At 49.2% G+C, this 21,740-nt stretch overlaps 1 protein-coding gene across 10 annotated transcripts in view; it reads left to right on the forward strand.

Moving 5' to 3' along the window:
• The window catches only part of ST3GAL1 (ST3 beta-galactoside alpha-2,3-sialyltransferase 1), an 89,985-nt gene that overhangs the window by 17,371 nt on the left and 50,874 nt on the right, over positions 1-21,740 (forward strand). For 2 of the 10 annotated variants that reach the window (XM_060419993.1, XM_060419992.1), the window contains exon 3: positions 119-21,740. This exon is cut by the window's right edge and continues 8,984 nt beyond it. The exons of the other annotated variants lie outside the window; for them this stretch is intronic. The gene's annotated coding sequence lies outside the window, so the exon portion shown is untranslated. The remainder of the gene's footprint in view (positions 1-118) is intronic. 10 annotated transcript variants of the gene reach the window in all.

A 21,740-nucleotide genomic window follows, 5' to 3' on the forward strand; every position in this document is an offset into this window, starting at 1 on the left:
GATTGCGCCTGTTTCTTGATCTCTTTGCAACTTGGGTATTCCATAAAGGGGGAGGGCTTTCTCCCTCAAGGAGAAACGTGAGCCTCTTAGAGTATCAAGCAACCTCTCTGTTTTTTAGAGGTCTTTGTGCTTTCCTGAAAACTGGGAGATCCTTCTATGACAAGTGCCTGTCATCCCAAAGAAGCGCTGCAGTGACAGTCTCTGGTGTGTCCTGGGGTGAGCGCTCAGCCAGCAAACCCTGTGACCCACAGGACAAGTCCCTCCTGGTCATGTTTTACAAATAAAGTTTTATTGGCACTCAGCCACGCTCATTCATCAGGGCTATCTGTGGTATGTCACACCACAGCAACCATTGCGACAGAGAAAGTGTGGCCCCAAAGGCTGAAATATTTACAGACCGGTCCTTAAGACAAAAAAAAAAAAAAAAATGTGTTGGTCCCTGGTCTAGAACTGAGCTGTCCACATACATCCACTCCATCTGTGGCTATTTAAATTTTAATAAATGAAAATTAAAGTTAAACCCAGAACATTCTTTTCAATTAAAAATGGGGTTTTTTTCAGTTAGTTCATTTTTATATAATTGCAAATTTACAGGTAAGCTGCAAGAATAGTCAGAAAATCATGGGCACCCTTTACCCAGATTTCTCCAGTGTTAGCATTTTATATATTCCTGAAATCACAGCGTTATTATAAACATCGTACAGCTGAGTCAGAAGCTTAGCATTGATTTGCTGCTAACATTGATTTGTATTTCACAACACTGACCTTTTTTGACACATCCAAGCCAATTATTTTCCAGAATATCCCTCAGTTTGTGTTTGTCTGATGTGTCCTTGTGATTCGATTGAGACCGTGGGCTCTTGCCAGGAATCTCACGAAACTGATGCTGGGTCCTCAGTGCCTCCTGTTAGGAGGATGATGTTGGTCTGTCTCAGAGCTGGTGACGTTGGTTTGTCACCTGGTTGAGGTGGCCTCTGTGAGGTGTCTCCATGTGAAGTTACCATTTCATCTTTGTAATTATCAAGTATCTTCCCGGGAGCGTCTATAAGACTCTGTAAATATCCTTTTACTCCTTAACCTGCCACAGGAGCTTTAGCATCTACTGATGGTTCTTGCCTGCGTCAGTTTATTATCAGCATGGTTACCAAACAGCGATTTTTCTCATCTCATTGTTTATTTTTCATTTGTTAGTTGGTTTTCCAGCATAGAAAAGAACATTCCTCCTTCCTTTCCTTCTTTATGCAGGTTGTGAACTGGCAGATTTTAACTGTACTTAATAAATTTTAATCCTTTGTTATCATCATCATTATAAATATCATTCTTTTGATATTTTAAAGTTGTCCCAAATGTATCCAGTGAGGGATGGCTGCGGCATCTTTTTAACATCTCTCTGTTGGTTTCTGAACACTTTCTTGTTGGTGAGACACAATATTCTAGCCTCATTTTGTGCTTCCTCTGCCCAGCCTGAGAGTTAGCATTTTTCAAGGAATCCTGGTGCTTTTCAGTGCAGGATGTTATTTAGAAGTGCCATCTGGTGACAAGGCGTGTCCTTTATTCCTAGGGTAGCATTGCTCCCAGGCCCTCTGGGCAGATGGAGCTGGGCGATGTGAAATGTGTGTGTGGGGTGTGTGTGTGTGTGTGTGTGTGTGCATGGCTATACACACATCCATGTTCTTAGACATATGCATACGTCCTCACATATACATCCACTCACATCATATACACGTGTTTCTATATGTACATATACACACCATCTAGATTATTTCTAACTCACACGTGTGGGTGTGTGCTCAGCCACTTGGTCATGTCCAACTCTATGACTCTATGGACTGCAGCCTGCCAGACTCCTCTGTCCATGGGATTTTCCAGGTAAGAATACTGGAGTGGGTTGCCTTGCCCTCCTGCAGGGGATCTTCCCAACCCAGGGATCAAACCTGTGTGTCCTGCTTTGGCAGATGGATTATTTACTGCTGCACCACCTGAGAAGCCCATTTCTAGCTCAACCTATCTCTGTGTTAAAACCACCTTACGTGCACACTGATGATGCCAGAATGTTCTTGATGCACATCTAACTGCTAGAGTCACCCCGCCCCTGCTGTCAGCACCACCACTCACCACATTTACTAAACTATGGATCAGATCCTGTCCAGACCTCTGCCTGGCCATTACTGCTCGCAAAATCCCAGTGGCCCAAGTTCAGAGGAGGAAGCAAGATTCTGAAAATTTCCTTAGCTTGTGCACGTGACGCAGCCAGCGAATGTGGCATGCTTGCTGAGAGTGCCTGTCTGCAGGCTGACATTTGATCAGATGGCCCTGGGAGACAGAACAGTCTCAGAAGGAAGACACAGAGCAGAAGGTGGGGGAGCGTTTGTCCCCGTGGATCAGGGGATCTCAGGCCCTCACAGCAGCAAGAAAGCCAAACGATGCTGGTGGACACTGTCTCCTTCGCTTCACACCCCCGGAGCTGTGCTTATGACCACGTCACTGATAGAGCCATGTTGCGTGTAACAGGACGTGCGACGATGCACGTGGCGGAAATGTGCATCCGTGTGTGATTGCGGTGTGCCTGTGTGCTTCCTGGGGGGTGGCGTGTGGCTGCTGTCCTGGGCCTGCAGAGACCTTGATCTGGTTGAAGGTGTGATTACAGAACTGGGCCTCTCTGGGGAGCGGGCATTTCCTGTCGCACTGGGGTTTCCTGGGAGGGAGCTGCTTAAGCACAGAGGCCTTAAGGTAAATACATTTGTGTTCCCAGCTCTCAGCAGAATATATGCAGCGTGTGCAGTGGATCCGTGCTGGTTTTACCTGTGCTTCAGGCAAATCAGAGCTGAGTCAGAGAGCTCTCCGATCTCTTGATGCACCAGGCCCTGTTCTAGTCGGACAGAAATCCAGAGAGTCCACGTGCTGGCAAACAGGGGCGGGGGCGGGGGGGGGGGGGGGGGGGGAGAAGGCAGGAGCCTGGCCTTGAGCAGGAAGAAATGGATCTGTGAGTGGCAGGGCTGGGGGCAGGCAGAGGGGGCCCCGGGAGGATCCCAGGGTAGACATGGAGGCCCAGGAAGGTGACTCTGAGATGTTTAAGGAACTGAGTCCCACTGCAGATAAAACAGTGAAGGGGGCAGTGAGCAGGGGCTGCTGATCTAAGGACAGGTGAGGGGACTCAGTTGCTCTCCCCCGGGGGCTGTGGCCTCCCGCCACCCCCAGAGCCAGGCCCATTTCCTGCCATGAGTCCTTTCAGGCCTAAAGAGTCACGTGTGCTTTCTCTCCCTCAGAACTCAAGCATTTCCTCTCCCAAAACAAATTTCATCAACCAGCCCACAGGCAAACTGCAGGCCAAGGCACTCTGCTAGATAAGAGCGTAGCCTGGCAGTTGTTAGGGGGATGGAAATGGACAGCAGGGAAAGGCTGGTGGAATTTCTGTTGCTGATAACGTTTAAGAAAGGAGCGCTCGTTACAGTCCCAGGAAGGCAGGAGCCCTCTCTGAGGGTCTGAGATGTTGTCAGGTGGAAAAGGATTAGCTTGTCCTGGGCGAGTCTGAGGAGAGAACCAAGTGGAAAAAGTGAAATGCACAAGTTTCTGTTCACAGAAGATTTTTCCTTCTCACTCCCTCATTCATTCATTCATTCAGCGAGCACAACTGGGTGCCTGGCACTGGGCTAAGCACTGGAGGGATAACAGAGTAAGACAAGGGCTATATCTTCAACATGTTAATAATTTAGTGGGTTTCCACTGTAGGGCACAAGGAACTCTGCTCAATGTTAGGTGGCAGCCTGGATGAGAGGGGAGTTTAGGGCAGAATGGATACCTGTGCGTGTAAGGCTGAGCCCCTCTGCTGTCCACATGAAATTATCACAGCATTGTTAATCAGCTATTGTTCTTGTTTAGTCGCTAAGTCACATCTGACTCTTTTGCGACACCGTGGATCGTAGCCCGCCAGGCTCCTCTGTCTATGCTATTTCCCAAGCAAGAGTAACTGGAGTGGGTTAACATTTCCTTCTTCAGGGCATCTTCCTGACCCAGGGATGGAATCCATGTCTCCTACATTGGCGGGTGGATTCTTTACCGCTGAGCCACCAGGAAAGCCCCGCTAGTCAGCTATACTCCAATATAAAATACAAACTTAAAAAAAAATAATTTAATGGGAGAAACAGATGAACAAATTAGTGATACGTAGACATGCAATTATGAGTTCGGTGAGGCTGGAAGCTAACAGAATTTAGGCGTTCTCTTTAAGAAAAGAATATGAGGTTAGGAATTTAAAAGACAAGCCCTAGCTTAATGGGGATCCTCTGAGGGTCCCTGATCCTTAGGCTTCGTTGGCCTGGCCCAGGCCTCCAGTGGGGGAGGTGAAAGGGCACGAGGGTTTGTTTCCTGCAGGAGGCTGGATGAACACTTGGCAGAAAGGCCTGCAGCAGGAATTCTGGTGTCCATGCGGTAAGGCCCCCCATACGAACCTTCAAGTTGGGAACTTGCAAAGATGCAGACATGTGAATGCAAGTTAGTAAATCATGAAAATTAGTCCATGTGTCTGACTGCATTGTCATTGTCACCTAGGTGCATCTTTTACAAGCGGTTGTCTTCTGTGCACCTTACTGTGCAGTACCGTATAGAGAACAGTAGTGCGGTGCCTTTTATCTCAAGCTTAGGATGTCCAGAAGCAAGCATAGAAGCTGCGGCAATGTAGCCGTACTGTAGTTTTCAAGGTATTGTAAGATTAAAAAAAAAAACTGTTCTTTATTTTTTGTGTTTGTTTATATGTCTTATTTGTGTGAAAAGTTCTATAAGCCTGCTACAGTGCAGTCTTAGATAGCAGACTGTGTTATCTGGGTGCCTAAGCTAACTTAGTTGGACTTTCGACTTACAAATAATGCTTTTTTTTTTCCCCTTTTATTTTAATTTGAAATGTGTGTTTTTATTTATTTTAAAAAATTAATTTAAATTAATTAATTTATTTTAATTAGAGGCTAATTACTTTACAAATGTGCTCTTAAAATGGAACTTGTTCGTATGTAGGGAACTTGCTGTACAGTAGGGCAGCCTCGTCTTCTGGGTCCCTTGAGCCTCTGTGCTTGGGCTAAAGACTTTTCTCAATGCTGCCGGGATTTTCACAGGTGCTCTCCTTAGAATTCTGCAGGCTGACCATGTGATCCCACTTCCAGGACGATGTTCTGTGGAATCGTCTGGACTTAGGGGTATAAGCGCTGGTGGGGTGAGTGTGGGCACTTACAGAGGGCTGACCAGGCTCTCCTGACTGCCCCGAGTAGTGACAACTTTACCCCCACAGCCACCTTGAAAGCCAGCTGCCCACATTCTTCCTGTTCTGTTGATGATGGAACCAAGGCCCAGGGTGGCTAAGTAACTTGCTCACAGATGCACAGTTAATGAGTGGACGAGTTGGGCTTTCAAGGTATCTAGTCTGCGTCCAGGGCTCCGGAGGCAGGGCTTGCTCCATTGCCTCTCCTTGATCCTCACTGCCTAACTCTTTTATAGCAACATTATGGAAACATCCCGAGTGTCCAACACTGGCGAGTGGCTAAAGGACATCCATAGAATGGGATATCACATACTTGATTGATCCTTACAGAGAGTTCTTTTTAAAAAAATAATTTATTTATTGTTAACTGGAAGATAATTGCTGTACAATATTGTGTTGGTTTCTGTCACACATCAGCGTGAACCAGCCATAGGTATACACGTGTCCCCTCCCTCTGGAACCCCCCTCTTACCTTCCACCTCATCCCACCTGTCTAGGTCATACAGAGAATTCTTACCAGCACGTTGAAACGCTTTGATGAGGTGCAACCATGGAACACGTGAGAAATGGCACTGTCGACAGTGTTCCAGGGCCTGAACCCCCTCTCAGCCTCTGTACCCTCTCCTGGATAGTCATAATGGCTCATTGGTTCACACGTCCATCCAACAGGCTTTACCCTAGTCCATCATGTGCCTGGTGCTGGGCATGTGATGATGACGAACTCAACCATGGACTCTGCTCTCCTGCTGCTCATTTATGTCCAGCTTCTTTTTAAACTAATTTGTATTGGAGTATAGTCGCTTACCAGTGTTGTGTTCGTCTCTGCTGTACAGCAAAGTGAATCAGCTACACATGTGCATATATCCCCTTCCCATTTAGGTCACCACAAAGCACTGAATAGAGTTCCCTGTGCCATACAACAGGTTCTCAGTTCACTGATTTTTTCATAGATAAGCCCATGTGTCTTCCACCTCCTGTACTGGCGGGTGGGTTCTTTATCACTAACACCACCTGGGAAGCCGGTTTTATGCATAGTAGTGTATATAGGGGGCTTCCCTGGTGGCTCAGTGGTAAAGAATCCATCTGCAATGCAGGAGACCCAGGTTCAATCCCTGGGTCAGGAAGATCCCCTGGAGGAGGAAATGGCAACCTGCTCCAGAATTCTTGTTTAGAGAATCCCCTGGACAGAGGAGCCCGGCGGGCTACAGTCCATGGGGTCGCAGAGTCGGATACAGCTGAAGCAACCGAACATACACGCACACAGCGTATACGTGTCGATCCAAATCTTTCAGTTTATCCCGACCCACTTTCTCCCCTTGGAGTCCATACGTTTGTTCTCTCTATTGTATATTAACACGTATGTGTGGAATCTGGGAAAATGGTACAGGTGACCCTATTTGCAAAGCAGAAATATCGTCCGGCTTCTGACTGCAAGGTCTGCTTGGGCTTTCTCCCTCCATGTGACCCTGGACGTATTTTCCTGGGACTCTGATTGACCCCCAGCCCTCAGATGCAGCCCCCCTCTGCACCTGTTGCCTCATTTCTAAAATGGACCAAGGACCCACAGACCTCCTGCACTTCAGAGCTTAGGCTCTTCACAGTCGTCAGCAGCCACACCTCACGCCATTACCATCTTCTAGAAAAGGTCAAGCTCCTGACAGCTGCAGGGAGTGCCCTCCTCCCTGAATGTTCAAACATCCAGCCCCCATATACAGTCAGGATGGAAGGGAGGAAGCAGGGTCCCTGGATTCCAAAGAAAAAGCTTCAGGATAGCTCTCTGATTGCCAGCCATGTGTCCTTAACCTGATGAGCTTTGTTCTCTCCATTGATGGGGCCAGTCCCACCCACCAGGGGAGATAGACCCCCCTGGCATCAGGCAGGCTGTGGCAGGTTCAAGGCCTGGAGTGGCACCTGCCTGGCAGCACCCACGTCTGTCCCTCTCCAGCTTTTGGGGATCAGATCAGACTTTTTACAGATCAGATCCCTGATCTGTAAGAAATGGGATGGTCACAGTACCCACCTACAAGGGGTTGTGAGAATTAAATGAGACGATGATGCAGAAAGCTGGGCTCAGTGCCTGGCCATAGGCAATGCTGGATAAGTTACAGCCCTGTTATAAGTGTTATTACTTATAGCTGTGCTGGTGGGATGTGGGTGAGCTGTGAGGGTAGCAGGGGAAGGTGTCTGGTTATAGCACAGACCCCCGGGGTAGCTGCTGCTGTCAGGCCCAGAGGCCTTAACAACACTAATGCCACAGGAGGGCATCCACCCAAAGCACGGACGTTTGTTGTTGTTCTTGTTGTTATTGTTCAGTCGCTCAGTTGTGTCTGACTCTTTGTGACCCCATAGACTGCAACATGCCAGGCTCCCTTGTCCTTCACCATCTCCCGGAGCTTGTCTGTCAAGCTGGTGATGCCATCCAACCATCTCATCCTCTGCCGTCCCCTTCTCTTCCTGCCTTCAATCTTTCCAATGAATCTGCTCTTCACATCAGGTGGCCAAAGTATTGGAGTTTCAGCATCAGTCCTTCCAATGAATATTCAGGGTTGATTTCCTTTAGGATGGACTGGTTGGATCTCCTAGCAGTCCAAGGGACTCAAGAGTCTTCTCCAACACCACAGTTCAAAAGCATCAATTCTTGAACATTCAGCCCTCTTTATAGTCCAACTCTCACATCCATACATGACTCCTGGAAAAAAACATAGCTTTGTCAGCAAAATAACGTCCTTTTAGATGCCAAGCCCACAGACTGAGTTATTCTCCAAAAACAATTTCTATTCTATGCAGACCCGCCCGGCTGATAAGCATTTGGGTGTTCACCAATAACCTTTGTTCCCGAAGGGCATTGAGTTATGCCTTTCCTTCTGTCTCTGACCATTTCCCTTATGGTCTAGGGACCAAGTCCAAATTCCACCAGAGGACAGACAAGGCCACCATGACCTGGTGTTTTGCCAACATCCTCAGCCTTATCACTACCCTCTGGCCTTGTAGTTCTTATTATGATTACAAGATGCACCTCAGCAATGGCCATCAGGGAACTTAGGGAAAACAAAAACCAACAAGGTTTTTGGCTGATGAGTTCTGGAGGTAAATGGCATGCCCAGGGCCACACAGGGAGGTGGGGGGCATGCACAGACCGGGGGTTCTGCCTTTACTGGGGCCAGGGTTGGTGGTGAGGGGTGGGGGCTAGTGTTTTGCAAGGTCACTCCTCATTGGCAAATCTGAAACAAAAGAGAGGGAATTAAAGCAAGCGTAGGTTGGGAAAGCAAGGGCACTCAGAAAGGTCAGTTATCTAGATCACCCAGACTTTCTAGAAAGAGGAACTTCATGGGTGGGGCCACGTGACTCTAGTTGTGTATCTGTGGCAGTGTGTTTACAATATAGATGTCTAAACAATTAAAAGCTTAATGTCAGTCACTTACATTGCTATCAAAAGAGCTAATTGTCAGGCATTTACATCTACCCAGGTAAAATAAAGAATCCGCCTGCCAATGCGGAAGATGCAAGAGATGCAGGTTCAGTCCCTAGGTCGGGAAGGTCCCCTGGAGAATGGAATGGCAACCCACTCCAGTATTCGCGCCTGGAAAATCCCAAAGACGGAAGAGACTGGAGGGCTACAGTCTGTGGGGTCGTAAAGAGTGGGACACGACTGGGCGACTAAACACGGTACACAGTACCACGGCTATAGATACAGATAGAGATACAGATGCTTCCTATGTTCTCATTACCCTAAATAGCATTCATACTAAATGAAGTAGCTTTATTGTCTCCAGGACTTGGAATATGTGATGTTTATCTGCTCTGCCCTCCACCTAGAATGCCCTTTTTTTATCTTCCTGCTTCAATCATCTTCCCTTCAAAACTCAATTCAAGCACCACTTCTGGGAATCTCTCCTCCCTGCGTCCTGTACATTCCCCCAAACATCCCGTGTGTGTGTGGACCCGTGTGTGTGTGGACCCGTGTGTGCGTGTCTGACTTTCATCCTGCTGACTCCACTCATTATGGTGCCTGGCCCGTGTGTGCGTCTGTTTTCCCTGTTGGCCCAGGAGCTCAATGAGGAACAGGAATGTGTGATTCATCCTTCGCAGGGACTTCTTGAGAAGTCAGCTGGGCCAAATGCAGCTCTGCATCTCCAGGGCCAAGCATGAGCAGCTGAAAGCGGGCACGGTTTGTCCACTTGTCTCAGCCACACAGAGTCAGCCCTGGCTGTTGGTTTGATCAACATGATGTCCAGCTCACTGACCTCTCTGCTGAGCTGGACACAGGCCTGCTCCCCCCTGGGGATCATTTCTTTCTCCTTGGACACCCTCTGGGGCTCACTCAGCCTGCCACACTTGCTCCACCTCCTGCTTTTGGAGAACTGGAGATGGGGGAATCCCACGTCTAGAGGCTCTGGCTGTTTAATGTTGGGACTGTCCACCATCTCTGTTGTTCACAGCTCAGCCTGCCTGCCTTCAGAACACCTGCTATTTATAGATGTACATGCTCAGCCTAAATTAAGCAAGCACGCCTTGCCAGGATACCACAGCACACCACAGCCCTTTCAGATTTAGATCATGAGAAAGAGGAAGAAGGACATGGGAGGGACCCAGAGCCAGCCTGTCTGAAATGCACTTGGCCAAAATATCCCATGCACTGTGCAGGGAAGAGGCACACCGCCTTGTGGCTCAATGGCCTTCTCATAAACACTTTGTCACAGGCACTAAAAATATCCCCAGTGCCGGGGATTGGCTGTCAGAAAAGGACAAGGACTGAAGGGAAGGTCTCTGGGACAGGGAGGTGGGTAGATGTTTGGAATTGGTTCCCTGTACTTTGAAATCTCAGCAGGTAGACAGTCACTTAACTGAAACCTCCTTGAGGGCAGGGGCCATCTCCTTCCCCATTGAGCCCCCAGTATCCAGGTCAAGGAGGGGTTACTCGATGAGTGTTTCTGGAGTTGTCCTGGACGGCTGTCACCCTGTACAGCTGTGTAATGACCCGCCAGGTGGCAGTACCACTGACTCAGTCATCTCCATGGCAGCATATTTCTGTATGAAGTATGTTAGTGTATGTCGCCATCATCATCATCACTGTAGACAACACTGCACGGAACATCTAGTGGCTTTAGCATTTTATTTCTTTTGGACTGCGTCCTTGGGCTAAGTTCCCAGGACAGAGATCCTGAGAATGTTTGCTCCTGTCACGTATTATCAGTTGTGACTTTGTCGTGGAAGAAAGGGAGGAAGATAGACCAGGGGACGGGAGCTGGAAAACAATTCCCACTGAACTGGGAGCGGGACCCATGCAAAGGCTGGCGGCGGCAACAGTTAAGAGCTTGTGAGGGCGAGTGGGCCTGCTGCTCTCAACCGGGTCCAGTGTCCCTCCCCCCATGCACACGCACAAATAGACACTGTCACACACGCCTCGGAGAAGGCAATGGCACCCCACTCCAGCACTCTTGCCTGGAAAATCCCATGGACGGAGGAGCCTGGTGGGCCGCAGTCCATGGGGTCGCTAAGAGTCAGACACGACTGAGCGACTTCACTTTCACTTTTCACTTTCATGCATTGGAGAAGGAAATGGCAACCCACTCCTGTGTTCTTTCCTGGAGAATCCCAGGGACGGGGGAGCCTGGTGGGCTGCCGTCTATGGGGTCGCACAGAGTTGGACACGACTGAAGCGACTTAGCAGCAGTAGCAGCACACACTCCTACACATAGGAAGAGGCATGTTGCTGTCACAGCAGCTGGAGGGGAGGGTCTTCTGATGTTCTATAAGTAGGGCCCCGGGATTCTGTGCATCCTGCTACATGGCCAGTCCTGAGCTGGGCAGGAAATGCCAAGATGTGCTCTTCAAAAACCCCGAGGGGCAGTTGGTAGCATAGCAGCTGTTCTTAAACCGTTGGTTTTGAAGGCCTCTTTACAGGGTCTTAAATGTTACTGATGGTCTCAAATAGCTTTTGTGTCTTCTGTCTTTTAAGGAGACATTCTTTACATATTTATTGCTTTATTTAAAATTGGCAATAATAGGTCTATCGCCTGATAATATAAGTGTAATGAAAAACAGCTGCTTTCCCAAATGAAACAGAAATTTAGTGAGAAAAGTAGCATCGTCTTACTAATCTCCATGTCTGGCTCAGAGGAAAGCAGCTGGGCTCTCAGTCTGCTGTCGCCTCGGTCCGTGCTGGAATCCCACGCTGCCTGTCTCTGGGGAACAGAGGCAACAGTCAGTTCCTGAGAGAGTGAGAATGAAAAAGCGAGTGGTGTCTTGCCGTGAAAATGGCTTTGCCCTCATGGACACCCTGGAAGGGGCTCATTGACACCCTGGCGGCCCTGGGACATGATTGACGGAGCACAAGTGCATGGTTAAGAGCTTGGCTTTTCAAGCAGACTGCTGAGAGGGGAGGGGAGGCCACCTCCCAGGGTCGCCTGCACCCAGCTGGGCAACCTTAGGCAGGATAGGTAACTCCTGTGCCTCGCTTCCAGCCTCTATCAAATGGTATAGTAGGACCTACTTCTCAGGATCATTATGAGAATTAAATGATCGAATATGTATAACAGTCAAAGAACAGAGCTAGGTACTTATTAAATGCATGTATCCACATATACAGGTGTGCATACACGCTATATGTATATGCATATGTGTATACATATCATACTTTATATGAACACTATATGCGTCTAAATGTATTTGTATACATGTCATACCAGGTGCATGTATGTATACATATCATACAACATGCATATACTATGTATGTGTATACATGTATATACTGAACAAAAAACAATTGTAAGTCACCACAGCAAGAATCGCCCATTTCACTTCAATTCTAAGAATTTGAATCTTAAACAGAGCCATTTTATTCGAGTGTAGTGGCTTTATAAGGTTGTGTTGGTTTCTGCTGTCCAGCAAGGTGAATCAGCTATCTGAGTGCATACATCCTTCCCCTTTTGGTCCCCATAGACCACTGAGGAGAGTTCCCTGAGCTGTACAACAGGCTCTCATTAGTTACCTTCTTTGTACATAGCAGCGTATATCTCTCTCCCCATCTCCCGATTCATCCCCCAGCCCAGCACCGCATCCTAAGGCAGCATTTCTGACCCCGCACCCGGGTGGGGGCACTGCAGGGACCGTCGCACTGTGCTCAGGGTCTGTCTCGTGGAGCATGGTCAGACGCTAGCTCAGCTGTGGGGCCGCGTGTCTGTCCCCCTCGTGCTCCCTGGAGCCCCGATCAAGGGCTTGGTGACAACTCCAGACCGTCCTTCTCATTTTCTCTTCCTCCCTTTGCTGGTGAAGTGACTGTCTTCATTTAGCCGCCTGACTGAGAACAGCTGGCCGCTGGGGCAGATATCAAAGTGGGGGTCCCAGGTGCCTGGCCCCAGAGAGTCCCCAGAAACCCCAGGCAGCTCCTGGGGGCTCACGGGCTGCTCTATCAGCAGCACGGCTCACAGGGGGAGTGTTTTCCTGAAATGCTTTTTGTCTAGAAGCTCTCAGTGTGAGCTTTGCCAAGGCATATGCATTCCCTTAGCCTTTGAAAATACACATCGGTTCAAAGAGGGAAAAAAATATAGGTCAGCATGAATTATCCAGCCACAGCTTTCAAGCACAGGAAGAAGGTATTTGGGCGGAGGGTCTTTTAATAAAGTGCTGGTTGCTGCTTTTGCTCTTGCTTTTTTCATTAATTCTACTAACAAATATTGACTGGATGCCTCCTTGTACCAGGCAGGGTTCAGAAAGCCAGGGCTGCTTCAGTCAATCCCTTGGGAAATGTAATAATATATGACTTCTGATAAAAGACAAAGGTAAAGGATTCAAAGATTTGTAGGAAGATGGGAAGTGCTGTGAGAGAGAGAAGCAAGGGGAGGCGAGGACTTGAGGGGACCGCCGGTAGAGGTGAAAGGGCGGCCGTACGGAGAGCAGACAGGTCAGCAGAGACCTGGAGGCCCTGAGGATCTGACCCAGCTGAGCACCGGGGGCCACCGTGGCCATGCCCTAGGTCAGGAGGAGTGTGACTGGTGGTCCGACCAGCAGTGGACTCAAGGGGCCCTGCAGAGTGAGTGAGCGGCCGGATGACCAGGGAGGAAGGGGAGGGCAGATTATAGGGGTCTCACCTTGGACTTTGGGTGACACTTCTCTCCAGGGGTGACCCTTGTCTTGATGGACTTCAATGACTTCCTGAGGTTAATTCCCTCCTCCTGTAATTAGCCAGCCTCCCCTCCTCTGGGAAACCAGCCCTGAGCCCTTGACTGGGCTTGGAGCCCCTCCTCTGGACATCCGAGGTCGTCCACGTTGGCCCCTAGCCTTGCATCCTCCAGCTCAGATGGAAATTAATCCGCCTACCAGATTAAGGCCCATTAGCTGGGTGTTTCAGTTTTCTGTCCACCAAGTGGGCGGCAGCTGGTCCTGGGTTTCATGACCTCCTACCCTTGTTCAGGAGCACCACCCCCAACCTCTAAGCCCCTAGGGACTTTCTCAGATTTCATCTGTCCTCTAGGACCCTTTTCATCCTGTCCCCAAATGGACCTTGACCTCTCCCCTTCCTCAGAACCCACTCAGATGCTCTTGTGCCCCTCCCAGGCACTCAGCACGTTCTGCCTGGCATTTGCCTGTCACATTCCCCCGCAAGATGCTAAATTCCATGAGGCAGGGAATGGCAGCCTGAACTCTGTGTGTGTCATCTTCACTGTGGCTGGAGACAGCTGGAGAGATGGACCCACCACTGCGAGGTTTGCCCCCAGAGCCTTTAACGCCTGACTGTGCGGTGCTTCTGTGCCCCTCGCGTGCACCCATCTCCCAGCTCAGTATTTGCAGCACCCATGCGTCCTTGACTGGCCAACCCTCTGCCTGGAGTGCCCTTCCCCTATTTCTTTCATTTATTTTTTTAATATGTATTTACTTACTTACTAATATTTGGCCGTGCTGCACCCTAGTTGCAGGCTCTTTAGTTGCAGCGTGCAAACACCTAATTGAGGCATGTGAGATCCAGTTCCCCGACCAAGGATCGAACTCGGGACCCCTGCACTAGGAGCCCAGAGTCTTAGCCACTGGACCACCAGGGAAGTCCTTTCTCCTATTTCTTCACCCAGCAGGTCCCTTACGAGCCCTTACTAACTCAACAGAACGGCCACCTCCTGGGGAAACGGTCCTCAGTCCTCAATGCTCACTCCCCTTTAGCGCCGGCCCTTCCCCTCTTGGTGGCTATTTTCACCTCCCATGGAGGAGAGGAAGCTTTGATGTGTCAGAAGGATTCATGCAGCCCTGCCCTTGGAGCCCTTGGAGGTCTGGAGCAGGGGCAGAGAGTTCTTTCTGTAAATGGCCGGAGATAGTAAACATTTTCGTTTTTGTGGACTAGATCGTCTGTGTTGTGACTTCTCAGATATGCCATGGCCACGCAGAAGTGGCCACAGGCAGTACAGAGATGAACAGGCATAGTTGTGTTCCAGTAAAACGTCATTTACCAAAACAGGCGGCCGGCCAGATTGGGCCCACGGGTGGCCATTCACGGAATCCTGGCCTTAACTCAGTCTTGGCTGCAGAGGGAAACAGCTTGACCGGCACACGCGCATCCTGTTTGCTGTTGCCATGGGCCCCCCGTCGCTGGGCAGGAGCTCTTCCTGAGCACAGTGTTTGCACCCAGTGTTGCACCCTCCGTGACTGGCATGTGCCTGACACAGGGCCAGCTGCCAGGACACAGGCCGGGTCAGCAAGCGAGGCGATGACATTCCTGCAGGTCCTGAGCCTAGCAAGCCAGGCTGGACCCTGCCCCTTCCTTCCCAGCACCAAATGCTGGGGAGGGGCCGGTCAAGGGCTCTGGGACCCCTGGGCGAGTCACTAAATCCCCTCCTCCAGGTACATCTTTGCTGCACTGATTTTAAGCGGGTGCAGATCATTCCATCCCCTCGAGGTGGCCCTGGGAGGATTCAGCTCAGCCCTCCCGACCCCTGACAGCCTAGGAATGCCTCCCCACTGGCCGCAGCCCACAGACTTCTGAGACACCCAGCCTTAACTGCAGAGCTGTGATGGGGGCTGGGGGCACCTGGAACTTCCTGTCTGCTGTTAGTCCCTGAAAGGAGGCATTGAGGTGTGAGACCCCCCCAGGAGGTAAGCGGATCGCGTCCTGCATTAGAATGTTCTGGGGTCTGAGTGGCTTGAGTCCCGACATATACTTAGGCAGGAGCACACACAGCACCTTGTGTGTTCCAAGTTCGATTCACACACTGTTTACTATTCACACACATTATTGTCATAACTGCCTGTGCTGTGGATATTATTTTCCTGACGTTACACAAGGCCTTCTGCATCATAGAGGTTGAACCACACAGGAGCAGAGCTCAAATTTGCACCCAGTGTTCTGACACCGAGCTCTGGCTCATAACCCCCAGGGCAAACTGAAATGCAAGAGAAAGCATACAGAGCTGGAGGGAAGCAGAGTGGATTGAATTCACCCTCCACCCCAGCCCCCTTTCTCGAGCTGGAACATGGTTGCACAGAAAACTGAAGTAACTTGGCCGAGATGACACAGCATTGGTGACAGAGGCAATATTTGAATCTGAGGTTTGATTTCCAGTCCAGTACTTTATCCACCAAACCCAAACCTCTCCTTTGGCTTGGAACTTGTAGAAAAATACAACCCAGACTACTACCAACTCTCATCTTAGCCTTTATTAAGAAGCAACCCCTTCTCCAGGCAGTGGCAATATGGCTGTGCACCTTAGTTAACATGGATGGGTATCTGGGCCTGGATCCAGCCAGATCTGGGCTCAAGAATCAGTATCTGATTGTTGTTGTTCAGTTACTTAGTCATGTCCGACTCTTTGTGACCCTGCATGGACTGCAGCAAGCCAGGCTCCTGTCCTTCACTATCTCCCGGAGCTTGCTCAAACTCATGTCCATCAAGTTAGTGATGCCATCCAACCATCTCATTCTCTATCATCCCCTTCTCCTCCTGCCTTCAACCGTTTCCAGCATCAGGGTCTTTTCTAATGAGTTGGCTCTTTGAATAAGGTGGCCAAAGTATTGGAGCTTCAGCTTCAGCATCGGTCCTTCCAGTGAATATTCAGGGTTGATTTCCTTTAGGATGGACTGGTTGGATCTCCTTGCAGTCCAAGGGACTCTCAAGAGTCTTCTTCAACACCACAGTTCAAAAGCATCAATTCTTCTCCACTCAGCCTTCTTTATGGTCCAACTTTGACATCCACACATGACTACTGGAAAAACTATAGCTTTGACTAGATGGACCTTTGTGGGGAAAGTAATATCTCTGCTTTATAATATGCTGTCTAGGTTTGTCTTAACTTTTCTTCCTAGGAGCAAGCGTCTTTTAATTTCATGGCTGCAGTCACCATCTGCGGTGATTTTGGAGCCCAAGAAAATAAAGTCTGTCAGTGTTTCCACTGTTTCCCCATCTATTTGCCATAAAGTGATAGGACTGGGTGACATATCTTAGTTTTCTGAATATTGAGCTTTAAGCCAGCTTTTTAGCTCTTGCCTTTCACCTTCATCAAGAGGCTCTTTAGCTCCTCTTCACTTTCTGCCGTAAGGGTGGTGTCACCTGCATATCCGAGGTTATTGATACTGCTCCTGTACTCTGATAGGCTGGAGCACGTCTCTGACTCTCTGGTTTCTCATCTGGCAACTGGTGCTACAAGGCTCCAGGTGGCTGAGTTGTTCTGAGAACTAAGTGCAATGACGTGTATGAATATCATGCCATCCCGGAGTCCTTGGTCCTCAGCAGGTGTGCCCTCTGGTCCCCCGTCCTCATCTGCTCCCTGCTCTTCCCTCCCTCATCACCTCTGCACCAGGGAGCTGCGAGCACCCCTCCCACTTTGCTCTGCTGCAGAACCTCTCCCATGATTCCTCCCGGAATCTGACCTCGGCTTGGGCAGTACTGCAAACCCAGGAAACCACGCTGAGCTATTTCCACCCCAGGGGCTGTGACAGCTCCCTTTTTTGTTCCTGCCCTTTAATTGCAGGGTTTTACAGTGGTTTCTCTGTTGCCTGCAAGTCCCAGGATTCGCCCTGTTTCTCTTTGACAAGTAATTGTATCTCAGGAACCCACAGCAATTAGGCCCCCAGCCCCTGGGTGGAAGCCCTCTTTGTGTGGAGACAGATGTCTGGATGGAAAGGAAGACGTTAGCTTGTTGAAGCGAACTCTGTGATTAGACCAAGCCTTTCATAAAGCCTCTGCATGGATTTGCTGGCTCCGGATGCCTGGTGAGCCTTCAAGTCATCATCCACTCTTTCCAGCTTCCTTCCCCTTGATCTTGGACGATCTGCGGGAGCCCAGACCCTGGGTGCTTGCTAGGCAATGAGTGATGAAGAGGGAACAGGAGGGTGAGGGTCTCTGGTGCCCAGGGCTGGGAAGTTGTTGTGTCTGCAAAGGTGGTAGAATCTTCAGCTTAGGGACTTGTCAGAAAGCATGTTGCTCACAGCTCTGACCTGCCTTCCAAGCAAGGTAAGGCTACCTTTGGAAGGACTAAAGGAAGCTGGGGGGTCAACTTGCCTGCGGAACGGTGATGTCAGCTGGAGGCGGCAGTGCTGTCTGGTGGTTAAAGCGCTGTCCTGGGCACACTGCTGGGTTGTGTCCTGCTTCTACCACTTTCCGGCCAGGCGTTCCATCCTTGCAGGGCCCCCTTTGAGGTAGGTGCTAGTTTTAGCATCACCACCCCTTCTTTACACAGAGAGGGAAAAAGGCACAGAGAGGTTGAGAGACTTTCCCGGGGGTGCCCAGCAAAGATTTGGCAGCACCAGATTCAGACTTGGGGAAGTTGGCCCAGGAGTTCATTTGCTTAACCGCTAGGCTTCCCTGCCTCTCAGCATGGAGGGAGCAACAGCCGTGCACCTGCTTGGTTGTCACCATGTGCTGGGTGCAAAGGCACGCCCGGGGCACACGAAGGACAGCGCAAACCCCCAGGAAGCGCTGCACCACACCCTCCCCAGGAAGCTGGGCGGCTCTCTTCGGTTCTGGTCCAAAGGCTGGAGGCCCCTAGGGGGGTATGACTGAGCAGGGTGGGGGTGGGGCCCCGGCCCATCTGTTTGGAGTTAGACGGGAACGGAGCACAGTTGGCCAGAAGGCAGCCACACTGAGCCAAGAAACAGTTTGGAAACACTCTGCTCATGTCTCAGAGTTGACTCTCCTCTTGTGATTCTGTCCCGGTCTCTTTACTGCAGCGCTCCCAGACAAGAATGCTGGAGTGAGTGGCCATTTCCTTCTCCAAGGGATCTTCCCACACCCAGGGACTGAACCTGTGTCTCCTGCATTGCAGGCGGATTCTTTACAAGATGAGCCAACAGGACTGGGGACAGATCCAGGCATGCTCTTTCCTTGGCCTGGGGTGGGGGTCTTAGAAGGGCAGGAGGCAGTGTACTGGCGAACACCATGAGGCTAGAGAGTGACCTTACTCCAGGGAGGATGAAAGTGACAACAAGAGCAACAGCATTGATCATGTGCTTACAATGTACCAGCGGCTTAGCAGTTAAGCCCTAGGGTCAGCATCAGATTTGCCTCCAGCTTACAGATGGAACCTGGTCTCCCTGGGGTTAACTAGCACAACCTCCACAGCTGCTGAGTGACTCTGCTGGGAGTGGAACCCAGGCTCCTGGATGCCAGCGCTGGGCTCCTGGGCCAGCTATGGCGTGGGGTGAAGTCCTCCAGGGGTCAGAGCAGAAGCCTGAATCCCAGGTCTTGTCTCTTACCAGCTGTGTGGCCTCAGGCAAGTAGATAGACCTCTCTGAGCCTCGGAACTTCTGCTGGGGCATACGATACATGACACCGTAATGTGTCCCCACAAGGACAGTGCAAGGAGCTTCACCCGTGTGGAGCCCTGATGAAGCTGTGAAAGATGAGGAAGGACTTTTCTGTGCTCCTGGGTGAAAGTGACGCTGTCCCGGGCTTTCAGTTGGGATTGGAGAGAGGTTCTGGGGGCTGGGTGGGCTCTAGGGAGCCTCAGGATCCAGGGATGGTGTGTCCAAGTCCTCCTTCCTGGAAGCCAGGTCCACCCTGGCTGGGCCTGCATTCTCGTAGACCTTTGCTGACACCGCATATCGCATGCTATCTTTCCTTCTCTTCTTTAGGTCTAAGCTGCTGGGAATGAAATCCCAAATCCTGGGAGATCTTCTCAGTAAATACAGCCTCGGGAGATCGCTAGGTCAGGGTCCCGGGGCCAAGCACTGGGTGGCTGGAGAAAGTTTTGAAGGTACCAGCCGTTTTTAGGGTTGGGGAGCATTGGTAGTTCTCATTCATGATCATAAAAGTAGCCATGATCAGTGAAGAGAATCCTGAAAAGAGAAGAAAATGTGGGGGAAAAAAAAAATCCCACAGAACAACTCCTCCAGGAAAGTACCTATTTTAGCATTTCAGAGAATTCTCTCTCACTGTATACGTTTCGGTTCCTCTAGTGTTAAACCTGTCATCTGATTCTAATACTGCTTCCATTGTCTTTTAACAATTTAAGAGTATAGCAAATGTTTCCTCTTGCTTTAAATTCTTCATGAGCATTATTAAAGATGCAGAATTTTGCACAGTATAACAGATATTTGCACAGACTATGGTGCACTTAGTAATTTTCTTAAGGTGGAGCATGTTGGAGCTCTGTGGCATTTTACTGTTAAAAATAACATGATGATAGATAAAGAAGATGTGATATATATATACATATTATATGTGGTGTATACACACACACAGTGGAATATTGCTCAGCCATAAAAAATGAAATATTGCCACCTAAAGTGGGCGGACTTAGAGGGTATTATGCTAAGTGAAATAAGTCAGACAGAAAGATAAATACTGTATGATTTCACTTAGGTGGAATCTAAAAACGTTAAACAGATGAACATAATGAAACAGAAGCAGAGAAATTAAAACAGAGAACAAACTGGCAGTTGCCAAGGAGAAAGAGGGAAGGGAGAAAAGAAATAGGTGAAGGAGATTAAGAGGTTCACACTTCCAGTTGCAAAGTGAATGTCACAGGTATGAAATATTCAGTGTGGGGAATATAGGCACTAACTATATAATATCTTTGTATTGTGACATATTAAAACTAGACTTATCATGGTGATCATTTTGAAATATAAAGAAAAATGCCTCCATGTTATGCATCAGAAACTAACATGGCACTGTAGGTCAATTACATTTCAAAAATTAAAAAAAAATTGCACTTCAAACAAGAGATCAGATTTGTGGTTACCAGAGATGGGAAGGTAAGGGAGAGAGACTTGAATGAAAGAAAAAGGTAAAAACTTCCAGTTATAAGATAAATTAGTCCTAGGGATGTAATGTGCAACATGATAAATATAACTAACACTCATTGTGTTCCTGGTCAGTCGTGTCTGACTCTGCAACCCTACAGGCTGCAGCCCACCAGGCTCCTCTGTCCATGGGAGTTCAGGAAAGCATCCTGGAACAGGTTGCCAGTTCCTCCTCCAGGGCATCTTCCCGACCCAGGGATCAAACCCTCCTCTGAAGCTCCTGCATTGCAGGCAGATTCTTCACCGCTGAGCCAGTGGGGAAGCCTTAATTAACACTGCTGTGTATTATATGTAAGCATGCTAAGTCACTTCAGTCGTATCCGACTCTTTGTGACCTTTATAGACTGTAACCCACCAGGCTTCTCTGTCCATGGGATTTTCTCAGACAAAATATTGGAGTGGGTTGCCATGCCCTCCTCCAGGGAATCTTCCCGACCCAAGTATCGAACCCGCCTCTCATTATGTCTCCTGCCTTGGCAGGCGGGTTCTTTACCACTAGCACCACCTGGGAAGCCCATGTATTATATACTGATATAAAAAATGTTAAGAGGCTCAATCCTAAACGTTCTCATCACAAAGTTTTATTCTGTTATCTTTTAATTTTGTATCTATATGAGAAGATGGATATTCATTAAACTTATCATTTCCTGATGTATGTAAGTCAAACCATGATGTCGTACACCTTAAACTTATACAGTGCTTTTTGTCAGTTACATCTCAATGAGACTGAAAGAAAAAAAAATAATAACACGATGGTAAGCCTCTCCGGGTACAAAACTCTGTCCACACGTCGAGTCGTTTCTGAGAGAAGATTCCTGGCTGGTGACCCCAGGGGCAGAAGCTGAGCGCTTGTTGAGGCTTTGGATGCTGCACGTGTAGGTCCTCTTGTTGGAGACTGGTGAGAAGAGCTGGCAGGAACCGTGCCTCTGCTGCGCGGGGCTCAAGCTGCTGCTGAAAGAATCTGAAACCACCTGTACCCGACTCAAAGGAAAGGCACCAGCTGGACGAGACTCAGCTTCTCTTTCTGATGAATGCGAAGCAGCTCTAGGCGTCCTGATGAGCTCAGTTAAGTTTCACTTGAAGCGAGAAAGACTAGAACCCCCCAGAAGGCAGATGAGGCAGGACACTGAAGCTTTTGTGCTGCTGGCATAAGGGGCTGCCTCCAGCAAGATGGGATTCACTGTCGAATATCGCTTCCTTGGTGACTCAGATGGTAAAGAATCTGCCTGCAGTGTGCAGAAGACCCGGGTTCAATCCTTGGGTTGGG

Source organism: Ovis aries, chromosome 9 (genome assembly GCF_016772045.2).
Source record: "Ovis aries strain OAR_USU_Benz2616 breed Rambouillet chromosome 9, ARS-UI_Ramb_v3.0, whole genome shotgun sequence".
Lineage (NCBI taxonomy): Eukaryota > Metazoa > Chordata > Mammalia > Artiodactyla > Bovidae > Ovis > Ovis aries.